Here is a 21,370-nt window from a genome sequence, read left to right as displayed (position 1 = left end):
CCCATATATATGCTGTCTACAAGAGAGCCACTTTAGACCTAGAGGCACATACAGACTGAAAGTGAGGGGTTGGAAAAAGATATTCCATGCAAATGGAAACCAAAAGAAAACTGGAGTAGCAATTCTCATATCAGACAAAAGAGATTTTAAAATAAAGACTATTACAAGAGACAAAGAAGGACACTACATAATGATCAAGGGATCGATCCAAGAAGAAGATATAACAATTGTAAATATTTATGCACCCAACATAGGAGCACCACAATATATAAAGCAAATACTAACAGCCATAAAAGGGGAAATCGAAGGTAACACATTCATAGTAGGGGATTTTAACACCCCACTTTCACCAATGGACAGATCATCTAAAATGAAAATAAATAAGAAAACACAAGCATTAAATGATACATTAAACAAGATGGAGTTAATTGATCATTATAGGACATTCCATGCAAAAACAACAGGATACATATTTTTCTCAAGTGCTCATGGAACATGCTCCAGGATAGATCATGTCTTGGGTCACAAATCGAGGCTTGATAAATTTAAGAAAATTAAAATTGTATCAGGTATCTTTTTCCGACCACAATGCTATGAGACTAGATATTAATTACAGGAAAATATCTGTAAAAAATACAAACACATGGAGGCTAAACAATACATTACTTAATAATGAAGTGATCACTGAAGAAATCAAAGAGGAAATCAAAAAATACCTAGAAACAAATGACAATGGAGACATGATGATGCAAAACCAATGGGATGCAGCAAAAGCAGTTCTAAGAGGGAAGTTTATAGCAATACAATCCTACCTTAAGAAACAGGAAACATCTCGAACAAACAACCTAACCTTGCACCTAAAGCAATTAGAGAAAGAAGAACAAGAAAACCCTACAGTTATCAGAAGGAAAAAAATCATAAAGATCAGATCAGAAATAAATGAAAAAGGAATGAAGGAAATGATAGCAAAGATCAATAAAACTAAAAGCTGGTTCTTTGAGAAGATAAACAACATTGATAAACCATTAGCCAGACTTATCAAGAAAAAAAGGGAGAAGGCTCAAATCAATAGAATTAGAAATGAAAAAGGAGAAGTAACAACTGACACTGCAAAAACACAAAAGATCATGAGAGATTACTACAAGCAACTCTATGCCAATAAAATGGACAACCTGGAAGAAATGGACAAATTCTTAGAAGTGCACAACCTGCCAAGACTGAATCAGGAAGAAATAGAAAATATGAACAGACCAATCACAAGCACTGAAATTGAAACTGTGATTAAAAATCTTCCAACAAACAAAAGCCCAGGACCAGGTGGCTTCACAGGTGAATTCTATCAAGCATTTAGAGAAGAGCTAACACCTTTCCTTCTCAAACTCTTCCAAAATATAGCAGAGTGAGGAACACTCCCAAACCCATTCATGGAAGCCACCATCACCCTTATACCAAAACCAGACAAGGGTGTCACAAAGAAAGAAAACTACAGGCCAATATCACTGATGAACATAGATGCAAAAATCCTCAACAAAATACTAGCAAACAGAATCCAACAGCACATTAAAAGGATCATACACCATGATCAATTGGGGTTTATTCCAGGAATGCAAGGATTCTTCAATATACGCAAATCAATCAATGTGATACAGCATATTAACAAATTGAAGGAGAAAAACCATATGGTCATCTCAATAGATGCAGAGAAAGCTTTAAACAAAATTTAACACCCATTTATGATAAAAACCCTGCAGAAAGTAGGCATAGAGGGAACTTTCCTCAACATAATAAAGGCCATACATGACAAACCCACAGCCAACATCGTCCTCAATTGTGAAAAACTGAAAGCATTCCAGTAAGATCAGGAACAAGACAAGGCTGCCCACTCTCACCACTCTTATTCAACATAGTTTTGGAAGTTTTATCCACAGCAATCAGAGAAGTAAAGGAAATAAAAAGAATGCAAATTGGAAAAGAAGAAGTAAAGCTGTCACTGTTTGCAGATGACATGATACTATACATAGAGAATCCTAAAGATGCTACCAGAAAACTACTAGAGCTAATCAATGAATTTGGTAAAGTAGCAGGATACAAAATTAATGCACAGAAATCTCTGGCATTCCTATACAATAATGATGAAAAATCTGAAAGTGAAATCAAGAAAACACTCCCATTTACCACTGTAACAAAAAGAATAAAATATCTAGGAATAAACCTACCTAAGAAGACAAAAGACCTGTATGCAGAGAATTATAAGACACTGATGAAAGAAATTAAAGATGATACAAATAGATGGAGAGATATACCATGTTCTTGGATTGGAAGAGTCAACATTGTGAAAATGACTCTACTACCCAAAGCAATCTACTGATTCAATACAATCCCTATCAAACTACCACTGGCATTTTTCACAGAACTAGAACAAAAAAATTCACAATTTGTATGGAAACACAAAAAACTCCGAAAAGCCAAAGCGATCTTGAGCACGAAAAACGGAGCTCGGGGAATCAGGCTCCCTGATTTCAGACTATACTACAAAGCTACAGTAAGCAAGACAGTATGGTACTGGCACAAAAACAGAAATATAGATCAAAGGAACAGGATAGAAAGCCTAGAGATAAACCCTCACACATATGGTCACCTTATCTTTGATACAGAAGGCAGGAATGTACAGTGGAGAAAGGACAAACTCTTCAATAAGTGGTGCTGGGAAAACTGGACAGGTACATGTAAAAGTATGAGTTTAGATCACTCCCTAACACCATACACAAAAATAAGCTCAAAATGGATTAAAGACCTAAATGTAAAGCCAGATACTATCAAACTCTTAGAGTAAAACATAGGCAGAACACTCGATGACATAAATCACAGCAAGAATCTTTTTGACCCACCTCCTAGAGAAATGGAAATATGAACAAAAATAAACAAATAGGACCTAATGAAACTTAAAAGCTTTTGCACAGCAAAGGAAACCATAAACAAGGCCAAAAGACAACCCGCAGAATGGATGAAAATATTTGCAAATGAGGCAACTGACAAAGGATTAATCTCCAAAATTTACAAGCAGCTTATGCAGCTCAATAACAAAAAAACAAACAACCCAATCCAAAAATGGGCAGAAGACCTAAATAGACATTTCTCCAAAGAAGATATACAGACTGCCAAGAAACACATGAAAGAATGCTCAACATCATTAATCATTAGAGAAATGCAAATCAAAACTACAATGAGATATCACCTCACACCAGTCAGAATGGCCATCATCAAAATATCTAGAAACAATACATGCTGGAGAGGGAGTGGAGAAAAGGGAACACTCTTGCACTGCTGGTGGGAATGTGAATTGGTAGAGCCACTATGGAGAACAGTATGCAGGTTCCTTAAAAAATTACAAATAGAACTACCATATGACCCAGCAATCCCACTACTGGGCATATTCCCTGAGAAAACCATAATTCAAAAAGAGTCATGTACCAAAATGGTCATTGCAGCTCTATTTACAATAGACAGGAGATGGAAACAACCTAAGTGTCCATCATCGGACGAATGGATAAAGAAGATGTGGCCCATATATACAATGGAACATTACTCTGCCATAAAAAGAAACAAAATTGAGCTATTTGTAATGAGGTGGATGGACCTAGAGTCTGTCATACAGAGTGAAGTAAGTCAGAAAGAGAAAGACAAATTCCGTATGCTAGCACATATGTATGGAATTTAAGAAAAAAAAATGTCATGAAGAACCTAGGGGTAAGACAGGAATAAAGACACAGACCTACTAGAGAATGGACTTGAGGATATGGGGAGGGGGAACTGTAAGCTGTGACAAAGTGAGAGAGTGGCATGTACATATATACACTACCAAACATAAAACAGATAGCTAGTGGGAAGCAGCCGCATAGCACAGGGAGAGCAGCTCAATGCTTTGTGACCACCTAGAGTAGTGGGATGTGGAGGGTGGGAGGGAGGGAGACACAAGAGGGAAGAGTTAGGGGAACATATGTATATGTATAACTGATTCACTTTGTTATAAAGCAGAACGTCACACACCATTGTAAAGCAATTATACTCCAATAAAGATGTAAAAAATTAAAAATTCATCCATGCTCACACACTTATAGATCAGCAGAGCACTGGCTGACCTATAGTGGCCTTAAGAAGGCTTAGTTCCATTGGCCAAAGCGAGCCACATAACCAAGCTCAATATCAGTAGAATGAGGAAATGTATTGTGCCCAAGTGGAAGGAAAAATAAAGAGAATATTTGCTAAACAATAATCTAAACTTGAAAGACTCTGGCTAACTTAGGCCAAAAATCAATTTATTGCAAAGATACAGCATAGCTCAAAGGAGCAAAGGAAGACCTGAAGAATCAGCTTGTAAAGGAAAGAGAATGGATCCAGAGGTCTATGTGGGAGGAACCAAAAGAGTCTCTGTAGGTACTCTTCCCCAGGTGGGTGAGCACCAACCATTTTTACTCTTTGTGTCACTCCAATCAAGTTTAAAATTCCAAGAAGAGCACATCTGTTGAGCCTTGGTTGGTTCGTGTACCTGCACCTTTGCTTGGCTATCAGGAAGTGGTGATTCAAGCAGTGACTCATTTTTATTTTGTCTTTCCTATCTGCCATCCAAGATGGTGTGTCAGCTTCATTTTAAGGAGGGTGACCCTGGAGTTTTTAGGACTGACAGTCAGCTTTGTTAGGAGTTACAGAGGTAATTAGATCTCAGCTGTTTATAGCTAGTGAGAGAGAGAATACTTTTATCCTACCATTCTAGGCATGAGTCTGAAATTAACTCTGAATGGTTGTGAGACCATGGAATTAGAAAATGATGATTTATATGAGGTAAAGACTGTACTTATTGCTGGTGATAATAGTCATCTTTTCTCTACTCCTATACACTGCATAGGGGAAGAAAACAACCAAATGAATATCTGAGTATATTTACAAAGGGTGCAAGAAGAATAGATGCAAAGAAGCAATAAACCAATGTCACTATACATAGCAAATAGCACCATAAGTTTGGAATTTCCTGAAATCTTTCCTGTCATTCAGAGATTTATGCAACTAATATACTACAAAAGATACTACAAAAATTACCAGATATACAATTCTAGTACAAATCTATATGTTGGCATAGGGGCATAAAGGATAACAGTGAATAAACCATGCATAAGTATATATGGCTGAGTTGCTCATAGCGTAACAACACTTCCCAATATTAAAAATTTCATATTAATTTAAAAATACAGATTTATATATATATAGAGAGAGATGTATTATGTATGTATGTTTGGGTACTATTATATACAAACATACATATCTAACATGTAAAACATGGTAGTGATATTTTTATGCTGGCCACTAGATGGGCACTGATGCTAGAATTACATTTAATTTTGCTTTAAATAATTTTGACTTAAAATTTTTATTTTAAAATGTATCATATTTGTAGAAAAATAGTGTATCTTTCTTTTTAATTTAATACAGAAGCTTGAATGTTTTAGAAAAGTAACTTCTTGAAAACAATTGTAATTTTCAATGTTTTTCATTTTCTTTTAGTTATGCTTTTGGATGAAATGTAACATTTTGTGCATTTTGAATAATAAGTGATGTGTGATTTTTAGTCCTTTAGAATGTACAAGTTGAGATTATGATAGGAATAGATAACAGAAAAGTGCAGATCAGGAAAGAAATGGAAAATCTTCAAAAGAGCTGTTTGCTTAAAATTTTTAAAATCTAGAAACAATGGTAGTGAGCGTACTTTTCTTTAATATGCTCTGTGTAAAATTTACAAGTAGGTCATTATATTTTCTTTATTTAATGAAGATTTACCAGTTAAAACATAAAAATAAACAACAGGTCAGATGAAATCCCAGCAACCTCATTTTCTTTAATAACTGAAAAGGTAAATATCAGCTCAAAACAATGAGAATGAAAAAGAGAATTATCCACATCAAATTCACAGCTCAGAAGAAACAAATACACCCTTTAATGGTCTCCCTATTAAAGGATGAAGAAAACTACATTTATAAAATAGACAAATTGAAAGAAAAAGACAAAAATTACTGTGTTTTTCAAATTATGATCTTAGAAAATGGCTGTCACATCCTTCTGACAGCATGAGAGTGTTTTTAGTAAAACACAATCTGACTCAAATTAATGATTATATAATTTTACTGGATACACACGGATGAACATTTAGTATTTAATTTTAAATAAAAATTATTTTAAATGGAGAAAAATTGTAGACATTGGCATTTGTATTCTAAATCAATGGCAAAGAATTGCTACTATATTTATATGTTTCCCAACTAATCTTCAAGTCCAGCCTTGACTAATGAAGGTATCCAAAACTGGATACACAAGTTTCTTATTAGAGAAACACAAAATACCACTTTCCAATTGAAAAAATAAAACTAATTCAAAAATGCAATTACTAGTATTCAAAAGTCTGAGTAAATATAAATAAATAACATTCAACAATGGTAAGTAAATGCCAACATATTACTGCCAGTATAGAAAATAATATCACATGTTTAATATTAGCTGAGCATAGAATGCTTTTTATGGCACAAAAAGAACAATACTTACAGAAAGGAAAGGAAAAACCTCAGTTTATTAGAAATTATTTCCAAATTTGTTGCAAGCAAAACTGATTATGTAAAATAGAGTTAAAATTAAAAATAATGAGTTTTACTATCTGGGATGGAGAAATAAATATTAGATTACTAGTTTAATGAGTAATAAAATAAGAAATTATAAATAAATAAAAAGTAAATACTATTCAATTCAATTTGATTGTAGCAAGGACAAAAGTTATGTTAAACAACTAGTATTCATTATAATTATTTTTGAATTCACAAAAGAAAATAATAGAGTTGAATTCATTGGTTTTACACCTAATGTATCAAGTATGCATTCTGACTTAAGAACTAAGAAACAATTTTCAGCATTGGTTTAAAAGATTTTCTATAGCTATGATAAAAGTGTTAGCATAATTAATAATTTACAATGTATACAAATTAGAATCTGGGCCAAAAACCCAGGAACATGTACAGTATATAGTTAGATTTTGTTACTAGGAGACATGGCCATGACTTACTAATAGCAATGACATTCCTTCGAAAAATTCAGAGATTGCATACAGTTTTTTTATCTGTCCAAAGATGGAACAAATAACTTGATAAAACAAATATAAAATATTGACCTCATAAATACACATGGAAACATGATGATAATGTTAACTAAATACTATTAAAGCAATTGGATTTGATTAGGCAGGATATGAGATGTTTTAGAAGACTAGAGATAAACTAACAGAAGACTCTTAAGGAGTGAAACGTGATCTTAGGTGAAGATTTAAATTAATAGTGAATATGTGCTATTAAGTTATATACTACGAACTGTTGCTTGTTAGTAAAAAGGTTAACAGAAGCGTACCAAAAAAAAAAAATCTAAATTTGGCTGTTACACTTTTTAAAAGGTAAAAAAATACGTATTAACAACTGCTTATATAAAAAAACCTGAGGCTTCCCTGGTGGTGCAGTGGTTGAGAATCTGCCTGCTAATGCAGGGGACACGGGTTCGAGCCCTGGTCTGGGAGGATCCCACATGCCGCAGAGCAACTAGGCTCGTGAGCCACAACTACTGACCTGCGGATCTGGAGCCTTTGATCCGCAAAAAAAAAGAGAGGCCACGCTAGTGAGAGGCCCATGCACCGCGATGAAGAGTGGCCCCCACTTGCCACAACTAGAGAAAGCCCTCACACAGAAACGAAGACCCAACACAGCAAAAATAAATAAATTAATTAATAAACTCCTACCCCCAACATCTTCTTTGGAAAAAAAAAAAAACTGTTTATATGTGTTTTTAAATCAATAGAAACTACACATGAAATATGCAGCAAAAATGACATTGAAACAAAATATAAGAGTTTAGAATAAGGAAACAAAAATGTTTTAAGCCTATAAAGGAGAAAGAATATTGCAATAATCACCAATTTCTACAGAGACTGTTTCCTGGTCTTTTTTTTTTTTTTTTTGGCAGACTTATTGAGATAATTTCACATACCATAAAATTCACCCATTTAAAGTGATCAGTTCAATGTTTTTTAGTATATTCACAGAGTTATGCAACCATCACCATAATCTAATTTTGTCATACTTTTTAACCACAGATTTATTGATATAATTCACATACAGTAATATTCACCTTTTTAAATTGAACAATTCCGTAGTTTTTAGTATATTCAGAGTTGTGCAACCATGACCACCATCTAATTCCAGGACATTTCCATATTCTGCAAAGAAACCCCTTACCAATCGCTGGTCACTAGTCACCAGCCACTAGTCATTTCTCCCTTCTCCCCTGACCAAAAGCAATATTTTTCCACTCCTGAAACACACTAATCTACTTTCTGCCTCTGTGTATATATCTTTTCTGGATATCTCATATAAATAGAAATATGGCCTTTTATGTCTGTCTTCCTTCACTAGACATAATGTTTTCAAGTTACATCCACCTTGTGGCATATATCAGAACTTCATTCCTTTTTATGACCCAATAATATTCACATGTATGGATGTACCACATTTTATTTAACCATTTAACAGTTGATGGACATTTGGGTTGCTTCCACATTTCAGCTATTATAAGTAATGCTATTATGAACATTTGTGTACATGTTTTTGTGTGGGCATATGTTTTCAATTGTCTTGGATATACACCTAGGAGTGGATTACTGAGTCATGATAACTCTATTTTAACTTTCTGGGGAACTGCCAAACTAGTTTTTAAATTAGTGGCACCATTTTACATCTCCACAAACAATACATGAGGGTTCTAATTTCTCCATATCCTTGTTAACACTTGCTATTATCTGTCTTTTTGATTATAGCCATCTTAGCGTGTGCCGAGTGATATGACATAGTGGTTTAGATTTGCATTTCCTTAATGACTAATGATGTTGAGCATCTTTTCATGTGCTTATTGGCAATTAGTAGAGCTTCTTAGGAGAAAAGTTTATTCAAATGTTATGCCACTTCATAATTAGACTTTTTAAAATCTTTGTATTGTTGATTTGTATTTCTTGTCACTTTAAAATACAGTCATATTTTTATTGAATAAATTTGACATATAAGCTGTATAAATTTAAGGTGTACATTGTGTTACACTGATACATTTACATATTGTAATATGATTGCATTTGTAGCAATATTTATCCCACTATGTAATTACAGTATTGTTGTCTATATTCATTATACTGTGCATTAGATCTTTATGATGTATTTACATCATACATTGAAAGTTTGTACCCTTAAACTACAGCAATTAAATTATAGTCCTGATAGAATAGAAATTTGATAAAATTGAAAAAATACTGCTCTTTTTGGTTTGCCTATAACATGCAACTTTTAAAAATTTGAAAGAACAAAATATGTAATACAGATGGATCTAAATATCACTTTAAAAAGATGGTGAAAAGATAATAGATATGATAGCAATTCAATACATAAAATCAAAATATTCTAAATATTTTCTATGATTTGATAATTTACCTATGGATCCCTTCATGTTAAAAGATCCATAGTTTGTTTCTGAATTTAAATATTGCTTTACAAAATTTGTTGGCAATTTCAGTTACTACTGCCTCAGCAGAGCAAAATTTTTCAAAAAAATTACCACCAATCTAAAAAGCCTATCTGGAAAAGAAGTGTGGGCAACTATCACCAAATACTGCCAACTGAACCAAATAGATTAAAAGCCCTAGAACATTATTAAGAAAATTGTACAGAGAAAATATAAACCCAAATTATAAATATCTGAGATTGTAAGAGACTTACAATGACCCTTGGTTCCCTTTCTTTAGTAGGCATGTAGCAGAGGGAGAAAGCCACTCAGAACATAAGGAAAACATATCCCTAACGAATGCCCACCGCAGGTGGGAAAAATAGGGCACAGCCAAAGATCACGGAGAAAAGTAATGGACTTGAGACTTCTCTGGTGGGAAGCAAAATCAGGGTCTAATCCAGGAATATTTCCATCCCATTCTCGCTTTCTAAAGTAGAAGGTCCTCACCACCTCTGCCTGGTAAGATTTCAGAATAGTTGTATATCAGATTAGTGTCTGCCATGGATTTTCTATTCTTCTTCTTTCCAAAGGGAAGTGTTTAATACAGTTACTCTGTCCGTGTTCTACTATTGTGTATTTGGATAGCATGGAAAAGTAACTTATCTTTTTATTCGTGAGGGTCCAAAGCAAGAGAAATCACACTCAGATTTGATGCGGAATCTCCTGTATTATTCCCAAGAAGCCTAGGCTTTGAATTTGATATCATGGCAAAATGGGACTTTGGGGTTGACTTCTTTGGGAAGGACTGAGTATATTTTGCCTGTGAGAAGTAGAGTGAGTTGACTATTTTGGAGACCCAAAGGGCAGAAAGTGATAGTCTGTAATGCTGTTCACCATTTATGTCCAGCTTGCAGTCTCCTGGGCATGTAGAGGATTATACATCTTGTCCCATTTGTTGTTGAGTAGAGCATGTGACCAAATCAGGTCAGTGGGTTACCCTGGAAGTGGGATGTGATGACCAGCAATGTTTGAGATAGTAGCTGCTCCATCAGCCTGAGTCCAGAGAGGGTAAGCCATGAAACAAAGCTCACAGCCAATACCCAACAGTCAGGTGCATGAGTGAGAAATAACTTGTGTTGTTATGAGTCATACAGAGATGGAAGTTGTTTACTACATTATAATGTAGACTTTCCCGATGGCTATAGTGACATTAAACACACGGGCTTCTTTAATGAAAATGAAGCCTTCTCCAAATTAAATAGTTAAACATTTAATGGTGAGGAAACCTTATGAATCATGCATATTGCCTCAAATTTGTTTTTGAAATTTGTTGGTCCTGCGATGAAGTTCAGACCCAGAAAAGTACGATGCTTTTCCCTGTGAAAAGCAGGTGAAGTTCTGAATTTGGTATCTTTTATTCCACTTCCAGTATTAACAGTCACTGCTCGTTGTACAATGACTTTAGAATAACAGAAGTTAATGTGGCTCTTTACTCCCAGTTTCTCCCCAGGGTACTTGGCAGTTTCTCTCAATCTTCTGGTTGCTTTCTCAAAACAGCTGGAGCTTAATTCTGAAAATACGGAAAGACAACATTGTCCTACGGCTTTTAATTGCCAGCTAAGCAGGTTTCAATTTATGAATCCATCTCGTATGTGATTAAAGTGCAGTTTTGTGGGTATTTTTTTTAAGGTTTTTAAACACTGTGAATACTTTTCCACATTACTTACCTGAGTAGGGAGGGTTAATCCCACACTCCCCAGTCTCATATAAGGCACATCACCCTCTTGCATAGTGCTTCTTAAACTCTGCTCATTAGATCATGTGGGAGCCTTAAAAAATTCTGATACCCAAGCACACCCTGAATCCATCAAGTGTAAATACTTTGGAGAGTGTGAGAATTAATTTCATGTGTCAATTTAACTGGGACGTGAGCTGCCCAGATATTTGATCAAGCGTTATTCTGGGTGTTTCTGTGAGGGTGTTTTAAAGTGAGGTTAGCATGTAAATTGATAGACTGAGTAAAGCATACTGTCCTCCCTAATGTGAATGGGCCTTACCCAATCAGCTGAAGGCCTGAATAGAATAAAAAGGTTTACCCTCCCCTGCACAAGTGGGAATTCCTCCTGCCTGACTGCTTTGAGTTGGAACATTGTTTCTTTGTTTGTTTTTTCCTGCCTTCAGACTTGAACTGAAACATTTGTTCTTCCTTGATCTTGAATCTTCTGGCCTTGAATATTTTGGCCTTCAGATTGGAATTTATACCATCAGATCTCCTGGGTATTCAGCTTGCTGACTGCAGATCTTGGGATATGCCAGCTTCCATAATTATATAAGCCAATTCCTTATAGTAAATACCTTATAAAATATATGTATACATATATTTTATAAGGTATTTGTATGTATGTATAAGGTATTTGTATAATGTATAAGGTATTTGTATAATGTATATGTATGTATACATATATATACATTATACATACATATATATACATACGTATACATACGTATACATATACACATATGTATGTATATGTATGTATACATACATACATATACATATACACATATATAATTTTACTCATGTATGTATAAAGATTTTTAAATATATCTTTACATATACATATGTACATCATATGTACATTTATTTTGTGTGCATATATATATATATATATATATATAGTCATGTGACTTTATGTGGCCAATGAAATGTGAGAAGTTATGTATGTCATGTGTATATCATGCAAAAGCCGAAGAGTGAATCTTCCTATTGTCTTTCCTCTCCTAATATGATCACAAATGTTTTAAGGACAGGATGCTCAGTGAGTCTGGTTCTTGGAATGAAGATGATGTGGAAAAACAGTGAAGATGACATGAAATGGAGCACAACAGACCTAGTATAGACATGAAGCATGAATGAGATATAAACATTATTATCATGGGTTTTCTGTTAGAGTTTTTCAGCCTTCTGTTAACACATACATACACTACCCAGTCTATAAACTCTGGGGCCATTCTGCCTCTGGGTTTATTGTGATGTGAGATAATATATTTTCTTACATACTAAAGCATTTGGATCATGTTTTTATTGTGTTCGCATCTGTAATCATTCAAATTGTGCACCAAGAAAGCTCCTTTCATTTCTTCAAACTCTAGTTATTGTCCTGTCTTCCTTGGGTTTTTCCTGGTATCATAGGACAGCATTATCCTTCTAGCTTTTGTTACACTGCAATATATATATATATATATATATATATATTTCTCATCACATGCATCAGAGTGATTGTTAATCTTATTTTTACATCATCTACATGCTAGCCAACAAGCTCCCCCAACAGAAAGGTTTATGTGTTTTCTATCTTTATGTATCTGGCATCTAGATCAGTATCAAGCAGTTAAAAAGGCCCAATACACACTTTTTTCTGAGCTAAGTCAAATAATCTTATAATGTGGAAATGGTAATTCTCTCACTTATTTACAATAGAATTGTCTTCAATATTTCATCTACATACATTGAGAAGCACATAACACAGTGTTGTGATTTTACTTCTACAATCAAACAGGCTTTAAAAAGCACAACGGAAGGAAAATTTATTGTCTTTATCCATATTTTCCTCCCTCCTTTGTTTTTTCTTCCTTCCCAATGTTACAAGTTTCCTCTTTCATCATTTCCTTTTGTCTTAGAGAACTTCCTTTAGCTATTCGGTTAGGGTAGGTCAACTGGCAAGACAAACTCTCTTAGTATTCTTTCATCTGGGATATCTTGATGTCCTCCTATGCCATCTGATTGACATCAACTGATTGGCTTTCTCATTCAAATTGTGGATTTCCTGGGTTTTGGTATGATGAGTGAGTTTCCTATTGTATCCTGGACATTTTGTTTGTTAGGAGACTCTTGATGCTATTTAAATCTTCAATTTTAGCTTGTAATCACCCTGTTCAGATTTAGTATATAGTTTCTGGCCTACTTCTGTGGGTTTTAGCTCTAATGACAGTTTAGTTTTCATAAGATTTGCAATGCAATTCTGGCCTGTTTTGTTATTCTGGTGCTGCTGGGTCTCCTGCTCAATTCCTACTGGTGCTGAAGTAATATCTTGGCTCATCTTCTGCCAGGGGGTGGATGAGAGCCAGAAGATGCTGGGTCTAGGCTTCTTATGCCACTGTGTGGAGGGCAGGAAAAGCTGGGCTCCAATGACATTGCCTCGAGATAAGCTGTATGTCAGCTTATCTACTAGGGTGCTTTTATGCAGCAGTGGTGGGTTGCTCTTTGGGGGCTTTGAAGCTGCTGCTTCAGGTTGGGTTCAGCCAGCTGGTGCCCTAGCTATGGAGCAGGTGCTGGGGCTTCCCCTCGGGAAGCCAGGTCTTGGACTTGCCCTTTCTCGGCACCATGTGTGATAGAAGGAAAACCTAGGAAACTCGCAGTGTTGTCATTCCTCAGGTCCTGAGTCCCCTTACCAGTCCACCTTTTTCTTTCCACCTCTTTAAATCCTTTTATCATCGTCTGTTGAATTATTTCTAGGGCATTTAGTTGTACTCAGAGGAAGGAGTGGGTATATGTTAGCCTATAGTATCTTGTTCCAGAACTGGAAGTCTCTAAATGTTTTTATGTATTAACTTATTTAATCTTCACAACTTCTTTGAAGTAGGGTAACATATAATCTCTTATTTTACACATATGATAGGTTAAGGAAGAAAAACAAAAAATTAATAAGATCCTGCCAAAGACACCAAGGAAGAAGAATATATAAGTGAAATATATACACATATATTTTTGTGTACTCATGCATGCACACATGCTCACACAGAGTTATAACTATGATCTTGAATAGATTTATAGCTATAGTGCCTACTTTAATCACAAAATAAAGCAACTTAGAATGCATGAACAAGTTTTTAGAAGTTATTTTTATATACTTTTTTGAACAGCATTATGATTCACATTTTATTTTTCATAATTTTTCATTACGTTGTTTGGGAAACCATACATGGAGATATTTTTCTGTTGTGTTATCTCATAATCACAATGAACAGCACACAGCTTTATGAGTTGATATTTCTTTTTTTTTAATATAAATTTATTTATTTATTTTTGGCTGCGTTGGGTCTTTGTTACTGTGCTGGCTTTCTCTAGTTGCAGTGAGTGGGGGGCTACTCTCTGTGGAGGCACACAGGCTTCTCACTGTGGTGGCTTCTCTTGTTGCGGAGCATGGGCTCTAGGTGAGCGGGCTTCAGTAGTTGTGGCATGTGGGCTCAGTTGTCGTGGCACATGGGCTTAGTTGCTCCGTGGCATGTGGGATCTTCCTGGACCAGGGCACGAACCCGTGTCCCCTGCATTGGCAGGTGGGTTCTTAACCACTGCGCCACCAGGCAAGTCCGTGAGTTGATATTTCTTACACAACAAGACACAAGTACTCAGAAAGTATTAAAGTAATATTTCTGGGTTTTCAGACACAACATTGTATTTATTGAATAAACTTCTTTGTTTATACTTAGAGATTCTTCTTTATATTATGGTTTTTCCTAAATTTACACAGACTTGTTTATCATTCATGTCTCATCTGCTGTAGAATTTCCATGTTGTTTTGGTAGGAAAAATATTCCTTTTGTCTTATGTAACTAAGGAGAGTGTAGCCCAAGTCATGAAAGAGAAATGAAATAATCCTATTAATATGAAAAGAAGGAGATAAAAAGGGTTGGCTCAAGTCAGATTATATTCACCCCAGTGATTCTCTACTAAATGTTTGTTTGTTGTTTTTGCATTTACCATCTTCCATTAAAAATAATAGCCCTAAGGCGAATAAGAACAATAATACATTATTTTACAGTGTATATAGTTCTTTCAGATTCATAGTTTGCATTTCATTAACATGAATTTCCTATGATTCATGAATTAGTGAGAGGCCTAGAGCTTTGGACCCTGGCTCCTGGGGTTAAAATCCTAGCTCTACCTTTTTCTAGCTGAGTGACCTTGGACAGGTTACTTAACCTTTCTTGACTTCATTTTCCTCATCCCTAAGGTAACATGAGCAAGTTACTCAACCATTTTGTCCCTTAACTTCCTCATCTCTAAGATGATACAGTTTTCCAGGAGGATTAAATGAGGAAATGAAGTAAAACACTTAATAAATGTTACTTATTGTTATCTCCATTTTATACATGAGGACCATTTGGTTCAACAGATAAGCACCTGCAAGAAATGGATATGCAGCATATCTTATACTAATTGATTTTACATTAAAATGAAATGAATTTAAATTTTCTTTAAATGCTTTTGCAGAGTTGCATTTCAGAGCTCAAGAAGTAGAGCATAGATAATACAGAGAAAGACATTTACTGCTTGTCACAGAGCAGTCACTTTGGAGCTCAGAGCTCTTATCTTTACAACTTCCCTCTGAACTCTAACATAACCCTTGAGGAAACTATGACCTCGTCCATTGAACAACCACCTCTTTGGACTAAGGCCAAACTGGACCTGCCACACTTTTTTATACCACCAGTGAGCTAAAACCGATTTTTATATATTAAACTTAGCAAGTGATCTGATGATAGAAAACTTATTTTGGACCCCAATTAAATGAATGTTATCCCCCCAAAAGAATTCCATAATTCTCATTAGTAGATCTGTATTACAAAAATTTGTAATCAATAGTTACATTTTTAATTACATCAGCAAAACAGTTGTGGAAATTTGTTTTCTTTCTTTATTATGTTAAGTGTCTTCATAATATCCCTGATTTTGCCTATTGGCCTTCAAAACCTAAAGCACTCTCTGGTTCTTCACAGAAAAATTTTGCTAACTCTTCATCTAAGACATTAATGTGACTATTTTGCATGAGTAAATGGCTTTTTGACCATCAGGCAGGTATACACTTTGAACTCTATTTTTCCAATAGTGGTTATAAATTGCCTCTGTTAATCAGATTTGATTTTTATCTAAAATATATAATATTTAGCCTGGGGATTTAAAAATATTTATTTTGAGTTTATGTTAGATGACAGCAAATTTCTTTGTAATTTTAGCGTGATATTGTGACCCTGTATGAGAATAGTCAACCATTTTGAAATTAGCAGAAGGAGCCTGCAGATGTTGTGAGGGGTTCCTGACCTCTCTTTCCTAAATAACACGGAAAGATTTTTTTCTTCTATGAAAATCCAGGAGGCATTTTTAAATTTAGTAAGTCAAAAGATTAGGCAATTTAAAACTATTTTTACAATTGAATTTCCTTTTCCTCAAAGGTTAATTTCTTGTAAATTTATTTTAACCTCATAAAACTATTAACATTTTTGCTGTTTATTTTCCCTTGGGCTTTTAAATGTTAATGTGTTTTTTAACCTACATAACTGAGACATCTTTAATGTCTCAGAATTAAAGGAGCTGAGACATACATGGTGAGGAGCTCAGGGTCTGGAACCAGATATTACTTAATAAATATAGTTACATTATTATTGAGAACTGGGAAGGATCTATAGTTCAACTGGTCTAATCCCAACATTATATAGTTGAGAAAAAATTAAGTCCAGAAAATCTAAGTGATATATCCAAAGCTTCCCAAGCATTTCCACTTAGCAGCATATCCAAATTTCAGATTTTAATTCTCATTTCACTAAACCATCAACAGGATATTTTATTACGTCACTGGAAAACCAACTCCACCTCTTCAAAAGAGTATTATGGGACATAATTATCATGAAACTAATTGTATCCATCTTCCCTCTTTTGTTCTTGATCTTTCCTCTACTATTAAAATACCTTTCCCAGGGTTTCCCAGGGCTCAGCACAGGAGCTACTTGATCATTGTAATAGTTAATTGAAATATCTAATCTATTCTCACAATACAAATAAAATATTTTAGAAATATTCACCTCTGAGTAGTAGTAGTAATGATGAAAATAATTATACTGCCCTTTATTTAATAAATAAATACCTAACAGCACAATACCTCTATACTAGCATAGAGGTATTGTGCTGTTAGTTTGACAGTTATGATCTTAATCTTCCTGATAATCATGAAAAGTAGGCATTTTTATTCCCATACATATGAACTATTAAACTGGAAAAAACTTGTGTAATGAATTTGGTACCTGGCTGAGACATAACAATTAGAACAGCTTGCTGAGGTGGAAGCTCCTTCCATTTCTCAAAGCCATTTCTTTGGAAAATGAGCCTAAATTCTTGTTATCTCTGTGGGGCTGCCCATGAAAACATTTTGGTGCCCCCTAGAGGTTATCAGGAATGTACGCTTGTCAAGTGCCAGGAAATGGGAAGCTGAAGTCAATTCAGCAGGTGCCACCTATCATTCATTGCTGCCTGAGTCTCCAAACTTAGATACAACCACAGAGGAACTCTAGAGAGCTGTGATTCTCCAGCTTCAGTGAGTATCTAAACCACTTGGCAGCTTATTAGAACTCAGGTTTATGGACTCCAGCCCCAGAGTTTCTGACTGTGTGCTGAGGTGGGGCCTGAAAATGTGCATTTCTAACTATAATCCCTGGTGTTTCTGATGCTGCTGGTCCAGGGACCACACTCTGAAAACCACTGCCCTAGAGAATCATCTCAAAGTTTAAGCTAGCTCCAGAAGCTGGTCCGGTTTCAGTAATTGGGCACAGCTACTGTCAATCCTAGTTCTCCCCTGCTCCCTTTAGATGATGTAAACAGTGTGTGCAGAGAGATGTGGACATCTGTATGAGGGTGACGGTTCCTGAGGAACTATAGATTCCTTGATCTCTGGGAATTCCAGAGACTCTATAGGGTGGGTGTAGGAGAACCAGTTGAGGTATGAGGTCAGAGAATTCAGGTTCTGGTTTCAATTGTGTCATGTAATCAGACCTGGCTGAAGACCAACGTCCTCACCTGAACACAAATAAAATAGCAACCATCTAGAATTACACTGTGGTTTTAACTCTATCAAATAGCTTGGAACCTAGGAGGCATGAAACAAATTTTCATTAAATCTTCATCTCCATGATGTTATGGTTCCATATTTACATTTCCAATATAAAAATATTATAAGAAAAATTATGTAATTAACATGAACACATTTTGCAACAATGGAAAATAGTAACATGAAAGTAAAATCCACAGAATTATTCTGTAACTTTCATGAATTCAATCAATGCTATTATTGTTATCTAACTCTGTTTTTACTCATATTTACCTATTTTTCATCAATTCTCCTTTCTTATTCCTTTTCCCCATATATCCCAATTTCACCAAATTTTCCTCCACAGAAAATGCAAATTGAGAGAATGCCTTCTCATTTTTGTTTCACTTTGGTTTTTTACTGTATGAGTGTTTAAATGTCTAAATTGTTTTCTCAATCATTCTAGCAACTGGATTTTTTTTCTCAAGGTAATAGGGGACTTGAATGTTGACTCTGGTGGATTCTACTTCTGTTTAATCCAGGTCGGGATTTATGGAGAGCTCATGTGGTGACAAAAGGGACCACAGACTTTCTTCAGGATGGTTGTAACAGAGTCAAAGAGAAATTCAGAACTCATTTGGGAACAACATAATCTAGAAAGAACTAAGACCTAGAAGTTAATGGTCCTGAAGCATGTGAAGCCTCCAAAAACATCCTGAAATAATACTGAAGGAATAATATATTTTTTGAATGAGAAATCTCATTACTCATATATAAATTTCCCTTTATTAACTGAAAAGTTGATGACACAAAAAATTAATACGCCATGTCTCTCAGGAATTAGTTGTAGTCTTCCTTTTTTTCTTAATGAAATCCACTGGACATATCTTCTCATTCAAATTTGTATCAAATTAAAAAATGTTTCTGTAGGCTGTGAATGTTATTTTTGGCTCTTTTCTTGGTTTTATACAGAACGGAAAGGGAGCCAGAGAAGGAATCAAACTTGAACTCATGTCTATGACTTGCATTGTGCAATGCTATAAATAGCATGACTTGTGAATATTCGGAATGCAAGATATGTTTTTGCAAGTAAAATACAGAACCATGATTCTATGTGGTGGATGAAGTTGAACATAAATACTCATATCTTGTTGCTGACAGGGTATCAAAGTTGTGGAATTAGGTTAATTAGTGTAGGGGTAAACATATTTCAATCACATAATTCACTAGTACAGACTAAAGAAAATTCCCTAGGGGTGTGTGCGGTGGGGAGCGATGGGAGAATCTTTCATCAGTGATAGGTACTTGTTCTTCGTCTCATTTTCCTTACAGGAAAAATGTGACTCTGGCTTCCACTTTTTCTTTCTTAAGGAAGTTACATAACAGACCTTTAAGCTAAAATCTAGAAGGACAAATGAGTTAATGAATGTTAAATGCTTTTGAAGTATTTAAAAGAACAGAGGACTATTAAATCTGGGGCATTAAAATGAGTACTCCTCAGAGTTCCAATTCAGTTATCTAATGGGTACCCCGTCTTTGGAGATGCCCTCACAATGGCTTTAAGTTTTCCAGGGCAGGCAAAATGACGTAGGTAGAGGTAGCCATTTTGCAAAGATATTTCGGAAAATGTAAGTAGGAAAAAATTTACTGGGGATATGGGAGAAATTTCAGATTGAGGATATTCTTGTTGTAAAGAAATCAGTCAATTTTCAGAGCACCTCCTGTGTGTTGGGCATATTGTTAGATGCTGGGAATAGAAAAATGAATTGGATGGGTCCTCTTGCCTTCAAGGGGGTGACAGATAATTACACAAATAATTATCACACTGTGAGACTGGTATTAGGCTGGGGACTTGCACAAATTCCTGTGAAAGCGGTGAAAGGTGGAATGGAAGCAGGAAGAATGAGGTGAGGAGTTTTAAATTCAAGAGAAATTGTTGACTCATTTAGATGCCATTTCAAACAATAGTGACTTTGGTTTTTGCTGGGGGCGGCGGGGCGTGGAGTGGGAGGCAGGAGAGTGGTAGCAGTTGTCAGACACACATCACACTAAAAAGACAAGAAGAAACAAGGAAATTCTCTTCCAAAACAGTGAGGAAAAAATATCCAGAACTTCCCTGAAATAAAGGAAGCCTTCTGGCTACAACGTGCGTTGCTAGGGATTTATTTTTTTCCTCCTTTCCTAAGAGAGTAAAATCACGCAGACACATTCAAGCCCTTAGAGTTTTGTGAGCATATTGTGTATTCAGGACGTCAACTGAGCATGGTGTTAAGTGCATGACTATAAAGAAAGGGTTAAACAGAAGGGGGTGGGTCGGAGATGGGAAGGCTGGCGAGAAGGTTCAAAAACACCATTTTCCAACTTGCAAAAACTCTGAACTTTTAAGCACCCAAAAATACACATGTGTGTGTCTGTGAGCTCAGGCAGATCTATTTCGGTAGAATTAAAAAAAATTAAAATCGTAATCTCTCTGTCTCTCTCTGTGCTTCAAACACCGAGCAGCCCCCTTAGGATCGCTTGGCAAAAGCTGCAGCAGAGGCACCAGCAGCGCTATTTACGAGCCGTGCTCAAAGCCACCCTCTCGGCCTTCCCCGCTGCGAACTACCGTCTTCGCGTCTGGGTCACCTCTGGGGCCCTGGAGTTGGGGGCTGGGGCCCGGGAACCTCCTTCCTCCGCCAAACTTTGCCCGGGCGTGGGAGCGAGGGCGCGAGCCGCGGTGCGCGGGAACGCGCCGCCGGCCGCCGCCTCCGCCCGGCGCTGGCAGCCGGGGGCCTCACCTCTCTGCTGCGAGGTGCGGGCTCCCAACGCTCAGCCAGTGGGCGGTGCCGGGCCGCGCGGGGCGGAGCCGAGGGGGGTGGGAGCTCCGGCGGGTATATAAAGCCGGCGCTGGCTTAACTTCTGACTTGGGGTTATTTATTTGGGGAGTGCGCGGACGGCGGAGGCTG

Source organism: Mesoplodon bidens (assembly GCF_964165515.1).
Source record: "Mesoplodon bidens genome assembly, chromosome: 1".
Taxonomy (NCBI): domain Eukaryota; kingdom Metazoa; phylum Chordata; class Mammalia; order Artiodactyla; family Ziphiidae; genus Mesoplodon; species Mesoplodon bidens.
The sequence above is the reverse complement of the archived record's forward strand: the minus strand, read 5'-3'. Positions refer to the sequence as shown.